This window comes from Bombus fervidus, chromosome 5 (assembly GCF_041682495.2).
Source record: "Bombus fervidus isolate BK054 chromosome 5, iyBomFerv1, whole genome shotgun sequence".
Taxonomy (NCBI): Eukaryota; Metazoa; Arthropoda; class Insecta; order Hymenoptera; family Apidae; genus Bombus; species Bombus fervidus.
In genome coordinates this window covers 18508037-18522934 of record NC_091521.1, presented here as the reverse complement: position 1 = coordinate 18522934, position 14898 = coordinate 18508037, and the positions used below count along the sequence as shown (strand labels likewise).

At 42.5% G+C, this 14898-nt stretch overlaps 1 protein-coding gene across 19 annotated transcripts in view; it reads left to right on the top strand.

The window, feature by feature from the left end:
• LOC139987702 (protein muscleblind) overlaps window positions 1-14898 on the top strand; it is a 406475-nt gene that overhangs the window by 157229 nt on the left and 234348 nt on the right. The gene's annotated exons all lie outside the window — the stretch shown is intronic.

Here is a 14898-nt window from a genome sequence, read left to right as displayed (position 1 = left end):
TGCTCGACAGTTCGTCGAGTTTTAACGATCCACCATGGGAAATTAACTTCGTTATTATTATTACGAATCTCATCGACGTGCCACGTGCAACTTATTTTTTCAATTTAAAGACTGCCCTCCCCCGCGTGCTGGATGTAAATTGTTTACGGCGATCCTCGACCCTCGTTCAGTCTGCTTACAAATTACGTAACACCACGCTTAACGATGTGTTTCTTCTTTTTCATTTTACTTTATTTTTCATCGAAACGTCGCCTGACGTCGATGAAAATAGATATCTACGCGCTGTTGAGAATTAACCGGTGGAAATATCGGGTAGAACGATTTTATCGTTTGGGGGTTGATGGTTCTCGATGGAAATTCCACAGACTTTGAAATATTTCTTTTGCGTTTGCTATTTTAGTAATTTTTAAGTATTTTTATATCGTTGTACACGTACTAGTACGATAAATATAAATATAAATACTTACTGTGGATTATGAATTGGGTTACTCAGATAGTTAAAGATTGGACAAAATAGCTTGGATTGTTTCCTTCTGCTGATTTTTTAAAAAATAATTTTAAACGCGACTCAATTTTTTCGTTCGACTTTGGAGCTTCTCACACGCGTGTTTCTCGGATCAAATGTTCGGAAGAGAAAAGCTTACAGATGCAAGTAGCGCAAGCTCCGTTAAACCAAATCATCCGTCTCCCTAAATTCGGTTTCAGAATCGCGTCTAATAATCGAATTTTCCGTGGTTAGCGCACGTGCCACTCCTGTTTGCGACGCGGTTCGTTAGGGCGGTATAATTTTTCGTTTACGACTTGTGTAAGTCGCGAATTGGAAAACACAACAAATAGTTTTCAATAAGGAAGTTTCCTCTTGCCGGTGCAGGTGCACGGAACTCCTGCGGCAAGACTTTAAGACACCAAGGGAATAAAACTTGCACCCGAGTTTTTCAAACAGTTCCGCGCTTTCCGCCGCCACTTAAAGGCCGCATCGCTCGAGTTTCTTCTTCCATTTCTCGAACATCTTTCCCCGCCTTTTCCTCTCTCACGAACGCACCAAGTTCGATGAGATCGGTGTAATCCCCTTAATAATTTCGCATGTTCCGTGAAAGACGATGCGTCGTTTGTCCTTAAATCGAATAAACGCCGGTGCGAAAATTCTTCCTCGATGGTCGCTGATACAAATCTCTTTATAAGGAAACGCGATGGAGTTAGTTTTGTATATCGACCGTAAACACATTCGGAGAAGTTGAAATATTCAACTTCTGTTGCTATTACAATGCAAATTATAATACGAACTTGGTCGGTTAGCGTCGTTTAAGATAAAGGAAAAAAGAATGATATATTATCGATCGATTTTCCTCTATATCTACGCCATTTTCTACGCCTTTTTCCGTTCGCGTCTCCTCGGCAAATCACCTCGTCTATTTTCTTCAAACAACGAAAATCCTTTCTTTCTTCGGACAAATGCACCTCGCGCTTAATTCTCGATTCTCAACCCAGGAATCCTGGTCGTTGGACGATTGTTGGAAAATTATCATGCGACACGATCGTTCTCGGAGTTAGTAGCGGCTCGAATTCACCGCGGGAGCCAACGTTGAAATTAAGGTTAATAGAAGGCGGGGAACGTGGGGTTATTCGTCGAGGTCGACAACAGGAAGGAAGGAGACGGTCCGACGCGTTTCGACTCCATCCAGATATTCCAATGGCGTTTCTCGAAATAAAATAATGACGGAATCGCACACGCCATTTTCTTCCGCAGTGCTGCCTCTCTCGCTCTCCCCTTTACGTGCCCGGCAATATCCAGGTAACTTATGTTATTTGAAAATTCCGTGGCTAGTGCTTTCGCTGGTACCTATATTCCTATTATGTCTCCCACACGATTTTCTCTTCGAGGGTGCAAACGTAACACAGCGAACGCTACTTGTTCGCCATTCCGCCACGTTTTACCATCGAATCGTAAAATTGTTCGTTCTGTTATAGGCGAAGGGGGTTATCGAAATTTCCTTTTCCGGTTACGGCTGATTTTAATTCAGAGAATTCACCTGCCCTTCGAATTTCTCACGCTGCATCGTCGAGTACAACTAGAGCGCTCCTCGCGCACCGTTGCGTTCCTTTCGTTATTTATTTTCGCCCAACTATTCGCAAACGAGAGCTTCTGTTTCGACGTTGGAGAACAGCAACGGGCGAAATTACGCTTTCTGATTAAACTTTAACGCGCTTCTCGCTCGGTGTTCTTCGCGTCGGTGTACTTATCGTCGATACGTCGAGAAAAAAGCATCGCGCGATTCAAAAGACGAGGATAGACTGCGTAGGAAGGATACCTACTAACGATGTAGATTATCGGAGGGTTTATGTGGTAGACGAGATCGAGGTCTACGTTTTACGTTGTAACGATAAAATGAATTGCTTTTGCCGTTATCGCGTGGCATAAATCCAAAATAAATAAATACATCGTGTCGATAAAGTGGATATTTTCTTTTCCAATTTTACGATTCCGCCGGCGCAAAAGCAAACGACGGGTTTTTTCTTATGTTTTCGCCTACTTTCCAGTGAATTTTACAAGAGATAGAATTCTTTTGCGAATAGAATTGCGAGTACGTTCCACGCGACGGCGCACTTTCTGTGCGATAATGATAGACAAACAGGCGTTGTCCAATATATTATTTATTCGCGTATTAATAATGGCAGAAAGAGGGGAGAGGCTACGTTTCCTCTACTTTTATTAAACAATTTTAATATCCGTGTAAACACGCGCCACGATATATCATCCGGTAATACTCTTATCGCGAGCCGTGAAGTAGGGAGAATTGGATAGAAGCGGAACATTTTTCACTTCCCGAATGATATACTGTTCCTGGCGCGAGGATGCTGTTATGCCGACCTCTTATGCAGACGCGTATGGCCTTTGAATTTCTTTTCTGAAATTATGAAACTCGGTTTTTCGAGTTTCAGAGAAATCGTCGGTAATTTTCATCGATGGGTGAGTCTGGATGCGCGCGAATACACGTCCGATTTCAATTCTAACCGTTATTTGTAATCTCGTGGAAACGAGAACTTTAACGCGTTTTCTCGGGAAAGAAAAAGGGAATATATTTTTGAAATCGTTTTGATCTTATTACGATCGATGCGATAAATATAATCGGTTAGCTGGATAAGTTTATCGAGCAAGATCAGATACATATATATAGATACATACTTATATTATAACATTTATTCCTCTTTATCCACGATAACAATCGATGTTATCAATTGGCTGAATCAATGAAAGTCGAATCAGAAGAGTTAAAGGAGCGTTTTTCGAGGAATTCCAATTGCTGGAGGTTCGGTTTGCTCGGAGCAGGCATCCAGATAGTAGAACAGTTCAGACACCCAAGTATTTGGATAATGAGAGTTTGCATAATGGCGGTTCTACCGTGCTTCGTAAACTCTCTTCTCCTCCCTGTTCCCTTCTTTTTTCTTCCTTTGCTTTCCTTTTCTTTCGCGTCTATTTAAATTCGTTTCGGGGGGGCTTGAATTTATTAAAACTCGATTCGTATTCGTACACGTTTAATACACGAATTCTGGCCTGAGTTTGTATCGAGCAATTTTCTTCTCTTCGTTTCGAACGGAAATGTGCTCTTTTGAAACGGTCTAAACGAAGTCGATGTTCCACCGTTGTCTTCTTTATTCCCTTTCCGTTCCTTCGTTTTCTTCCCTCGAATGTCGAGCGCTTCACGACCGACGAAAAAATAACAGAAAGAGAAAATAATCGAGGAGTCGAAACGGTAAACTACGTAAGTAACGAAAGAACATGGACAAAGGTGTAAATCGCACGCGTAATACGGCGAAGAAGTTACAAGATCCAATTTGTAATTTGTTTTAGCTTTTGAAGTAAATCCTGAAATAGGCTCGAAGGTTCTTAATTCTCGTTTGATTTGTCGATCGCTGTATCGTTATATCATGTTAATGTACCATTGTTTCGCGTCAACCAGTCACAAACAGAATTTCTTTTCTCGTAAGTAAACAAAATTCCGGCTACAGAGGGTTAAATAACAGCCTTACCGTTGCAACGACGCGCCGCGCTGCCATGCCGTGAGCGTGTTCACGTTCTTGTCACTTTGTATTCCGTGCACAATGCGCTATGGTAATAACAGATCGTTGAGATAACAACGTCTGACAATCGTCGTTGCACTCGTGACACAGTAATTCTCGATGACAAGCACGAACCGGCTATCACAGGATAATAAGTGCATCAGAAATGGATGGAAGACAAATGTTGCTTGCATGAGTCAGAGAAACGATGCGACGAAACGTCGGCTATGTTATAACCGTGTATAATTTTTGACGTTTCACGTCCACAGTTGGATCAACGACAAGAATTTGGATTAACGGAGAATCGGAAGTTTTCGGTTGATTTTTATCGATAGGTGTCTTTCGCGTTTAATGCGTAGTTTATATAGATTTTGCAATTTTTCATCAAAGTTTACAGATTTTTATAAAGGTATATTTGTAATTACAGTATGAAAGGTATCGGTGACGATAGAAACAGATATCTCTCGAATGTTTCTATCGCGTATTTCTTTCGACACTTTTTAATTCGTTTCAATTTAGGTACAAAACGAAATTATAATCAGCCGTTCCGACAAGCGATCATATTCGTTCGATACTGTACCGAAAATTACATGTAAACACCTCAATCAATGAATTATAACGGGAAAATATCGTCGCCTCGTAATCGGATCATTAATTTCTCCGTATACGATTATTATTTCTTCAAACGTAGTAATAGAATTCTGCTTCAAAAGCAAAATAATTGCGAAGGTTAATAACATATTTCGTTGAAAGCGATATGTCCGATAAATTCTGCCACGTCGTTCGATATTCGCAAGATATCGCGTGTTTGACAAATCGTAACATCAAACATTAAAAATCAATAAATATTTACATCGTTACGTGTATTTAGCGTATATATACCGTTCGCGTTGCTCGATACCTAACGCTGCGTCGTTTAAATAATCATGAACGATGCCACATGTGTTTCTGTTATATGATCGAGGGACTAGAATTATAAAGTTCAGCTGAAACCAAACGTGCAACGCTGCGATGCAAAATTAACCAGAGATATCGCTCGAGCGTAACGTACACCAATTTTGATTTTTACTTTCCAGATACACGATACAACGAAACAATCGTGTCTCCTTTAATTTGCAAAAGATCAAAATTCTGCATTGTCCGTATTTTGAGTTTTTCGATGTCTGTGGTTTTCGCTCCTGACATTCGAAACGATCGAGATATCCCGCGGCTTTCGGTCGTGTCAACCTTCCAGGGGCTCTCCATTGTCCTGCACCTTTCAGCCTTGGAAATGAAGTAATGGAAGCGCGGCTCCAACTCTCTCTTCGTCGCAGCACGACACGGCTCGTTTTAATCTTTCTCTCTTTGTCTTTCTTCCGCTCTTTCTTTCCCTTCTTTTTGCTCGTTACCCTGTCTTTCCTTCCTCGTCCCAACGTCTTTTCGTCGTGTTTCACGATTCCATTCTGGTTCGAACGATCGCGATAGAATCGCCGCTACTTCGCCTCGTCTTCTTATTTTTAAACGCGGAAGTCGTAATATCTTTCGCTGAATGTGTCGATTATTTGAAAAATACGGTGTTCTCGGAGAAAGTTGAGATTGCGTAGAATTTTCTTACTTTCAGGTAGGGTATAATAACAGAAGGTAAATCTTAAAAGACAAGGTACTCGACAAGGTAATGCAGTCTCTTAATTAGATCAATAAATTCGCATTATGTTTATACGGAATATTTTATTCTCGTCTTTGACAATGTCGATAACGTTGTTGCTTTAAGCAAGTAGCATTGAAATAAACATCGGTATCGCGTACTAACGTACATGGGAACAAAACATATTTCACAGTAGATAATTAATACAGCAACTATTAGCGTGAGTCATCACGCTCCAAGCTTTTTACGCTCTTGTTTCGTTATCTTCTATCTTTCGATATACGTGTTACCGCGCTTAACGTTTGCCACGCTAAGAATATTTCAAAGGTTTTTGAAACGCTTTCGCCTGAAACTTACTCTATCTACAGAAACTGTGTAGAAAAGTATTCCGTTAAGCCTATTGTCGCATCACCGTAACGACAGATTCTATAAACGATTCTTTTCGAACAATCGATGATTAATCTGCAATCGATCCAAACATCGCGAACGCTAAAGAACAATGTTTTCTCGACAAATAATAATTACCTCCGTTCGCCAAACCTCTTTACAATCCATCTCTGTCACTAATATCGTCTCCACTTTCTTCTCGTTCGCTCCGATCGGTCGCTCGAAGCCGCAGCGATCGTATTAGAACCGTCTTTCCGGCAGCGTTATAAGTTTATATCTTGCGCCACTCCAACTTTCTCTTCCTCTCTTTCTCTTTCTCTCTCTCTCTCTCCCCCCTCCCTCTCTCTGTTTTTCTCATCCAGTTTCCTGAAACGGGCTGCTTTCCGTCCGTCTAGTAACACGTTTCCCCGACGAAGGCTTAGAAATACAATAAAATTGTTCCTCGCGACTTCTTGATCTCGAGGTCAGGGGTTTGGGGGTAAAAGGCTTTCGGAGATTTCGAGTGGTAATTTATTTCCGGCCGATGAGGACCGTCTGGGGCGTGTGTGACGAGACACGACAAAAGAAAAAGAAAACTATCTGCTCCTGAGACTCGTCGATGTGTCGTTTCTCGAATCTCCCTCGTCTCCTTTTCATCTTCTCTCTCTCTCTCCCTCTTTCTCATTCTGTCACCCTTCCTCGACCTTCGTTGGTTCCGAACCTCGAGCTTCTTCTCCCTTTCTACTGGCAGATTCTCTCGACCTTCGAGCTCGTTCTTGGTTCTGGTCGAAAGATTCTAAGGGACGTCCACTTTGGAGACTTTGTCGCCGCAAATTAGGATGAAAAATCAGTCGACGATGGCGCACGGTCCATTAGAAATGGCTTCTGTCACGAGCTTTGAACTTCTACGCGTAGAAGCCAGGCTATTTCTTGTTTGCAGTGGAACCAATGGAATTAATCGGGATTTTGTTTTGCTCCAGCATTATGTTTCTCGCGTGTCGTTTGTAAACTTAGTATGTTTTTTGTATTTTTCTGATAGCGGATAATTGACTTGATCGGAAATGGTCGTATACAGGATTAGCGCACGTTTGAAATGGAATACGGAATTGGTTGCAAATTAAGACACTTGTCGACGATTCGGAACGAAAGGATTGGTGCGAGGCTTTGATTATTACGTATGATTTGTAAATGTTAGGACTTTTCGTACTACCTGTTAATTGTTCTCCATAATCATTGTTTGAAAACCGTGTAGACAATTTTCGAAATTACGAACCTAATAAATTGCGAATTTAGAAACAAATTAAAGGCAAATGTCGCTAAACATTATGCAATTATTACGAAGAAATTTATACTTTTATACGCGTAGAATCAATAACTGTATATATCGAAGAATATCTTGCTGTAGTTTTCAGAAGTAATCTTGATGAAATAACTTTGAACTTTCATCGTGTCAGCCATGTTCTAACCCTTTGACGTTCTATCAACATCGTAGCTAACTTCGCCAAGAGTCTGACACAACGTCGACAATAAGCCCTTCTCTTACGGAGTGGAACAACAACATCGTCTTCCTAAGAGGCGTAGACTCGAAAGCGTCAAAAAGTATTAATTACGAATAGACGGCGGACGTTTATGAAAATTTATATTTTTACGCATACAAGTAAGAAACAGCGATTCGAATAGAAATCTATTTCGTCGAATCACAACGAGACACTGTGACAGCGCACACGCTTGGAAAGAGAGTTCTAGGCCCCAACATACGAGTAGCAAGCCGATCCTCTTCATTCGCCAGAAATTTTAGCAGGGAAAGTTGAAGTACATCGCGAGATAGCGCGGACGACGGTCGACAGTTTGAAAACGAAGGTGCAAGTATCAGTAACCGGGGCTCGATTATAACGAGAGAAGGAAAGCGAACGTACACGAATAGATCCCCGCTCGCATTGTCACGTTCATTAATTATTAGCATACGAAACGCGTGGCGAGCGGCGAGCAATTTATCGAGACAATGAAGTAATTACTTTCTACCGTGCAACGACAATAGCATTACCCGTTCGTTGTATATTAAACGACGTATCTGGTCCATTGTACCGCGGTATAATGGATATTATGGCATGCGGGGAAATGCCTCTGCGTAGTTTGTCGAGCTACTGTTTCAACCGCTCTTATTCCACGCGAATCTTTTCTAGGCTCGTTTACCAACGACGAGCTCTCGCGTTCTGTTACCACTATTTATTACCGTTACCACTATTTATTACCGTTACCACGGTCCCATTTACCTTTCGGCTTTAGCTCCTTCTTGCTCCTCGTTCCTTTAAATTAATTAAATTTCGATTTAAACGACTCTTATTTTTAAAGGGATATTTGCGTAAGCAAACTAACTTCGTTGTCCGTGTTTGCCACAATTTGTACACCGTTGCTAAATTATTGATAAATCGGTGGTTGGAGTTTTAAGTTTCGCCCTTAAATGTAACGTAAAGGAAGCACGATGCTCGAGAAACTTTACGCAGGCAAGTAATCGAAGATCGAATTCTGGAGAGTTTTGAAATTCATAAGATTGGAACGTCTGTTTCGTTTAAATGTTAACATAATTTTATTGAATAAAATTGAACGGAATCGGTATCGTACGGACTTCCGTGTAAAAAAAAGTCCATATATACGACTCATTTGCCACCAGAGAAAACGCCTTATCGAGTGCAATTACAGCAAATTCATGAAGCAGCCGAGCGCTGCTCGTTGCCGGCATTCATTCGCCACATTGACCAACCGACCAACAGGTACGCCGTGCACGGCGTCGTAAAGAGCCTGCTAACCGTAAAACACCGACGGAAGTCTAATTTTTCTACCGGTCTCGCGGACCGCGGAAGTAGTCGTTGAAGCAGCCGTGTCTGCTCGACAAATACGCCTCGCCATTCTTCGAGATTCTTCCAGAGAAAATGTTAACATCGTTACGCGACGTCCTTACGACGAAGCTTTCCGACGATCATCTTCTTCGACACCCGATCCGAGCAACCCTCTTTCTCTCTTTGCCTCTGACCCCGCCCGTTCTCCCCTTCACGAACGCGAACGTAAAGAGCGGTACACGAGAATACGAGTGCCAGAATTGACTTTGTAACGAGCGGTGTAATAACAAACGGGCAACGACGTGAGTCAAACGAATGGCTCTTTTACGAGTTTCGAGGGCGATGGCGTGCACGGTGGTAGCGAGAAAGAAAGAGGAAATGACAGAGTCGAGGGTGGGAGCGAATGGGACGGACGGTCACGTATTTCTCTTTCGTGGCTCGAATATGCCAGGATCGAACCGTTAAAAGGATATTTCGTACGAATTTTTCGTGCATCAGGAAGGCGGATTCGATAAGACGTCGATGGAGTCGACTAAACGTCTCGCGTGGCAGCCGATTTTCTACCTCCCTTTTGTTCCAACGCGATGGTTATGCGATTCGGTCGAAGGTTTCCGAAGTTTGTGTAATGTGTCTAATAACGGACGTGACATTTTCTAGGAAAGTAAATGATTTCTCGTATACGAAACGGACGAAATGTCTTCCTGTATCGTTCGCGCGATGTGTTATCGGTGGAAAATTTGGCAGTTGTCCGTGGTTACGTCACCTCTGGCATACGTCGCGTTTATGAAAGTTCAAAAATTTCAGGTAAAACATACTTGAAACTAAATATCGGGATTAAACGTGAAATGAAAAGATAGAGGATTCGAATAGACAATAGATTTCTACACGTTGCACCTTCCCATCTTGAAAAACTCACGATTGCTCGCTTTCAGCTTGCCGGTGTAATTCGCGCTTTTCATTTACGACCGCGAAAGAACCGCGCGCTAGCTGCAAGCGGCGAAACCGTTGCGTTAAATAGACGTAATCGCGCCGGACGTTTCCCAGGCGTCTGGCACGGTCTACGAATTTCAGATCCGCCGGATTTTACACCAGCCGTAGGATTTTACGAGAAGAGCACGGTTAAGTCGCTTCTTTCTCCCTGAAAGAGAAGAAAATAACCGAAATATCCTGCCTTTTCGACTCAAAGTAACACCATGACCGAGCTCAGAAACGCTTCTCGCCTTCGAATAGAAAGTGCAAAGGAAAATAGAAAAGAAACCGTTGGGAAGGAAAATCACCGACGATGAGAAAAGGGGATTGTGCGAAAGTTCGTTCGAGAATTCGCTCGCTTTTATTACTATTATTTTCAAAAAATCTGCGAATCGAAAGAAACCGGGAAGAAACTGCGATAATAAGCGATAGCTGATATTGTATCTGCCACCTACCCCATGACCGAAGCATATACAAAAGCATGAACAGCAAAGCGAAAGAAAATAGAGAGTAACGAAGCGACGATGGCGTATCGGATACGGAGAGTTTAACCCAGTCGACGAGTATACAGGGTAGAGGAAGGTGGAGTCACGTAAGGGCGTTATTAAAAACGTGCCAGTAGGGTGGTAGTTTTTGAGGGCAATATGCGGCTGTTTGCTTCTCGACGAGAGCCAACAAGTATTCTACGGGCAACGGCCTGCACGTGGAGGCACGGAGTTGTACGGTATGGAGGCGCAACCACGGGGGGATGATACATCGCCGGTCGTCGTCGGTAGATGGGACAAGGGGGTAAAGAGGAAGTACCCGAGTCCCTTTCTTCCTCTCGTTTCTCTCGCACGTTCTAACCCATGTCTTGTCCTCCAAGAGAACCACCCCTCTACCCCTCTAATTCGAGCCCGAACCGCCAACTCCCAATCTTCAGCCGCCACTCGGTTATTACTGGTTGGTCTCCTGGGAAGACGTTATTATCCGTGCGGCTCCTTCGCGATGAGTTTCTACGGGAAGCTGATTGACGGCGCGGAAAACTGCACCGGAGAACGTCTTACGTATTGACTCGACCGTGTCGCGACAGTGTTATCTTATTACTCCAGCTCCATTATGGTTCTCTATACCGTTGTTTCCTTCTTCTCCTCCTTCCCGTTCTTCCGCTTCTTCTTCTTCCACTTCTTCCTCTTCTTCTTCCTCTTCTTTTTCTTCTTCTTCTGCTTCTACCATAGCGAAAATCGTGTTTTATGCGGGCTTGATTGTTTCCTCTTTGTCGCGATTAGCCGGAGGTCGACTCTGGTCGACGAACCGAGAGTAGCCTTCCTCCGAGGAGAATGCCGTGGCTCGTGGGAAGCTGATTCGTATTGTTGCTAGGGATGTATCTTGCTTCGTAGTGGATGCAATTTGTTTCGGCAAGATGTTCAGCGTCTTTGGGAATTGGAGAGGATCATTTCGCGGAACCAGAGTGGCAATAAAGAAATATCGATACACGTTGATCATAATTATCGACAATTACGATAACCTGATATCCGATTATGGATAATTATCGATCGTTTCCGATGGTTTAAATTACGGATATTCTTACTTAAGGAGATGCGAAACAGAATTTTCGGCATAGCAGTGAATTTCTTCGATACAGATTGGTATATCGGTAAATATATCGAAAGATATTTTTAACCGTAATGTAAACTGTAAAATACGTTTCTTTTTCGACACGAAACTGCAGGCAAGATTGTCAAGCAGACAGAGAAGAGATCCGTCGAGGAGAAAAAGAAAAATATCGGCGGCAAGCTTGTGTTTGAGTTCGATCTTGACCACGTTAATTTCGCTCGACGCGGGAGGTGCCACCGTTTTTACGATAAAATTTCCCTGGGAACGGTCTGACAGCGCGGAAAACTGACGGAAGACATATCGTATCGACTTTCTCGTCGAGTCACCGCATTAGCCTGTTTTCTGTCTGCGGTTTTACTTCCCTCGGAGCGGTGTATCGCTTTCTCGTTAATAATCAAGTTAAAAGATGTCTCAGCCGACGCTGTCGCGGAAGTGGGACGACATTTAAGACGAATCGGAACAGTTGGAATTAATTCTTTCTACGCTGAACAACCTGATTTCACTCGGAGACGTTTCAAAAGTTTCGTCTTATTTCTTTGTACTAAACGAACGTTCATTATGTTTCCATTTTCTTTCGTTTGTTTTCTTTTTGCATAAACTAAATTGCTTGTTCATTAACATTATAATAGCGAGAAAAGTTACAGCTATCCGTAGCGTAGCTAGCGAATAATCTGCGAATAAGTCGAATAAAACGATACGATAGAAAAGTGTTCTGTCAAATAGTAAATATTACTGTCCGACCCGTTTTCAATACAATGGAAATTCGAAACGAATCCTTCCGACATTTTGCCACAGATCGCAATAACGATCATCGCAGATTCATCGGTGGACGCTGACGCGAGTAATCGTTGGAAGCAGTTTTCTTTCGCGATCGTTGCCACGGGTTTTCCGAAAACCGACGCGAAAGCTCCGGAAAAAAATGACGAACACCTGCAGCTAGCCAGTTCGATAAATACCTACCTACAATAACGGGGCACCGTTCTACGTTTGACATTTTTTATCGAATGACAACCTTCTCCCCGTCGAAACATTTATCTTTCGATAAAGCGGTCCGACGCCGCGCCAGTTAATGCACAGTCTCCCGTCAAATATCTACTAGCGTAAATGTTCCTTCGACTGTCACTACTTGAGCTTTTGTTTTTTATTCTACTCTCACCTTGACAGCCTTCCGGATAATGCAGATAGTTTGCGATGCCTTCAACCTACTTTTTTCTCTGTTCTCTCTTTGGGCATCGCATTGAATTCTATCAATATTCATTCGTTATTTATTACGCCAATCTTTCATTTTCGTACTTATCTCTATATTTGTATTGCTGACACGGAAATATATAGAAAAAAAAAAAAAAAAAATAGGAATCGAAATAGTACTCATCAGAAAATGTCACCGTGTCGTAATTAAGCTTATCTTATTCGATAAAAAGTTTGCTTCGATTTTAAATACCACGACACCGTCCACTTATTTCGCAGCACACGGTGTTCGCAAAAACAGGTACACGTTCGTCGCTGGCTATCGTTGATCGGTCGATTCAAATATCAATTTCGAATCGGAACAGCGTGTACATACGGACGATAAAATGACTGGAGATAGGGGAAAGAGAGAAAGACAGGAAGAGGAGACGAAAGATACAAAAACTAGGGGGTAGAAATGAAGAGAAACGCGGGTGGTGGAAGCAGGCGCGAGAGGACGAAGAGGAGTGACTATCAACAGATGGCGTTTTAATCGTGACACTCTGGCTACAGGCTGAGGAGAAAAAGAGGGCAACTGGTTGGATAGATGGAGGAACACATCGAAATCGGGACGGAGTTGCAGGAATCACAGCGAACCTCCCAGAGAAGAGAAAAGTGGCGGAGAGACAGAGATAGAAACAGAGAGATAGATAGATAGAGAGGGAGATGCGAGAAAAAGAGTGGAGAGAGCCGATGCTGCGCAGCCGGATAGTAAATGATTGTCGATTAAAGTGCCCCTCTCTCCCGTGCAGAAGCGGGCAGGGCCAGCGGCTCGATTGACAAATGGTTTGCGAAATCTGCATTCGCTGCGAAGTATTCGCTTGCCAATTCGGCTGGAAGTCGCGCGCGTACACGTAGCCGGCCATTTGTTCGTTGTCCGTTCTACCGTGAACGAACGGAAGAAATAAAAATGTACGCTCTCTCCCTGGACTCGGTTGGGTTCGTTTGTCCGCCACGACTGTGCCGATCCATCCGTCGATCCTTGCTTCGCAACGATCGATTCGACAAAAGTTATTGTCCCTCTTAAACTCTCTATCGCAAAAATGTTGTTTCCTTATCGAAGGGAAAAATCGTGGTTCGCTGTACTTTATTTTTCCCTGTAATCTGAAATCTGCCAACTAAAAATGGAAAAAGAAACTCCGAAGCTCTAAAGTTCAAAATCGAAAAAATAACCAAGAAAGCATCTAACCGAATAAAAGCCAGGCCATAGAGAACGCTAAATGCCACTAGAGCCGCAAAGGTTCCATTAAAACATATTTCACTCGGTGCAGTTCAACGGGGAGCAAAAAAAAGCGAAATGGAAGAAAACAGAAAAATTGCTTCTCGAAACACACGAAACGTTGAAACGCATAACGCGACGTTCCTACGTTTCTACGTTTCTACGTTTCTACGTGGTCGACGATCATCGTATCCATAGAAAAGACGAAGCAAGTATCGTACGCGGTTGCGATGAAATAGACACCGCTTTGTCGCGATAATTTTCATCGTACGCAACGCCAACGCGTTCTTCGTCAAAGACGTCGGAATGAACGAAAATGACGGATCCTTGATAGGTCGTACGACAATCATACGTGGCAATTAAGTTTCGTCGAAAACACGTGGAAAAATTTGCATTCGACGCTTGACTAATTTCCTGCAATTATACACAGGGCCCGATCCGATGAAAATCAAGATTGGCTTTTCAACAGTTGTGTAAAATTACCGACAGAATTGATTAATGTTGATTGATGTTTCGTTGCGATCGTGGATTAACAGCGATGTGGAATTACGGTTACGTCGGCTATGTATTGGTCGACAATGGTCGCAAATGTGGACAGCTGGGATCAGCTGATGGAATATTAGTTTCGGAAGTGGTGAATGATTTTAGAAACACTGTTATATCTGTATCTGTAAAAATATTTGTATTCTATTTAAATTTAACGTTGGATCGTTCCTCTGCGTAGATCGGCAATATCGATTATAGCTCGATTATAACTCAGAATAAAAGATCAGTTTTATTTTTATATCTACTAGTTTTATATCCCTGGTAATTATCGATATCCATAATCGATACTAATAAGTTGAAAGCAAGTCTGTTTTAGACCGATAAAAGAGAAGATCTTTTACTTGCCTTGCTAATGTTAGACTATTCCTATTACATAATATATAGGTACTTGACAATGCAGTTTAAATATAAGTGTAAGATATCCATAACGAATTGTACGTTGAGCTGTGTTTAAG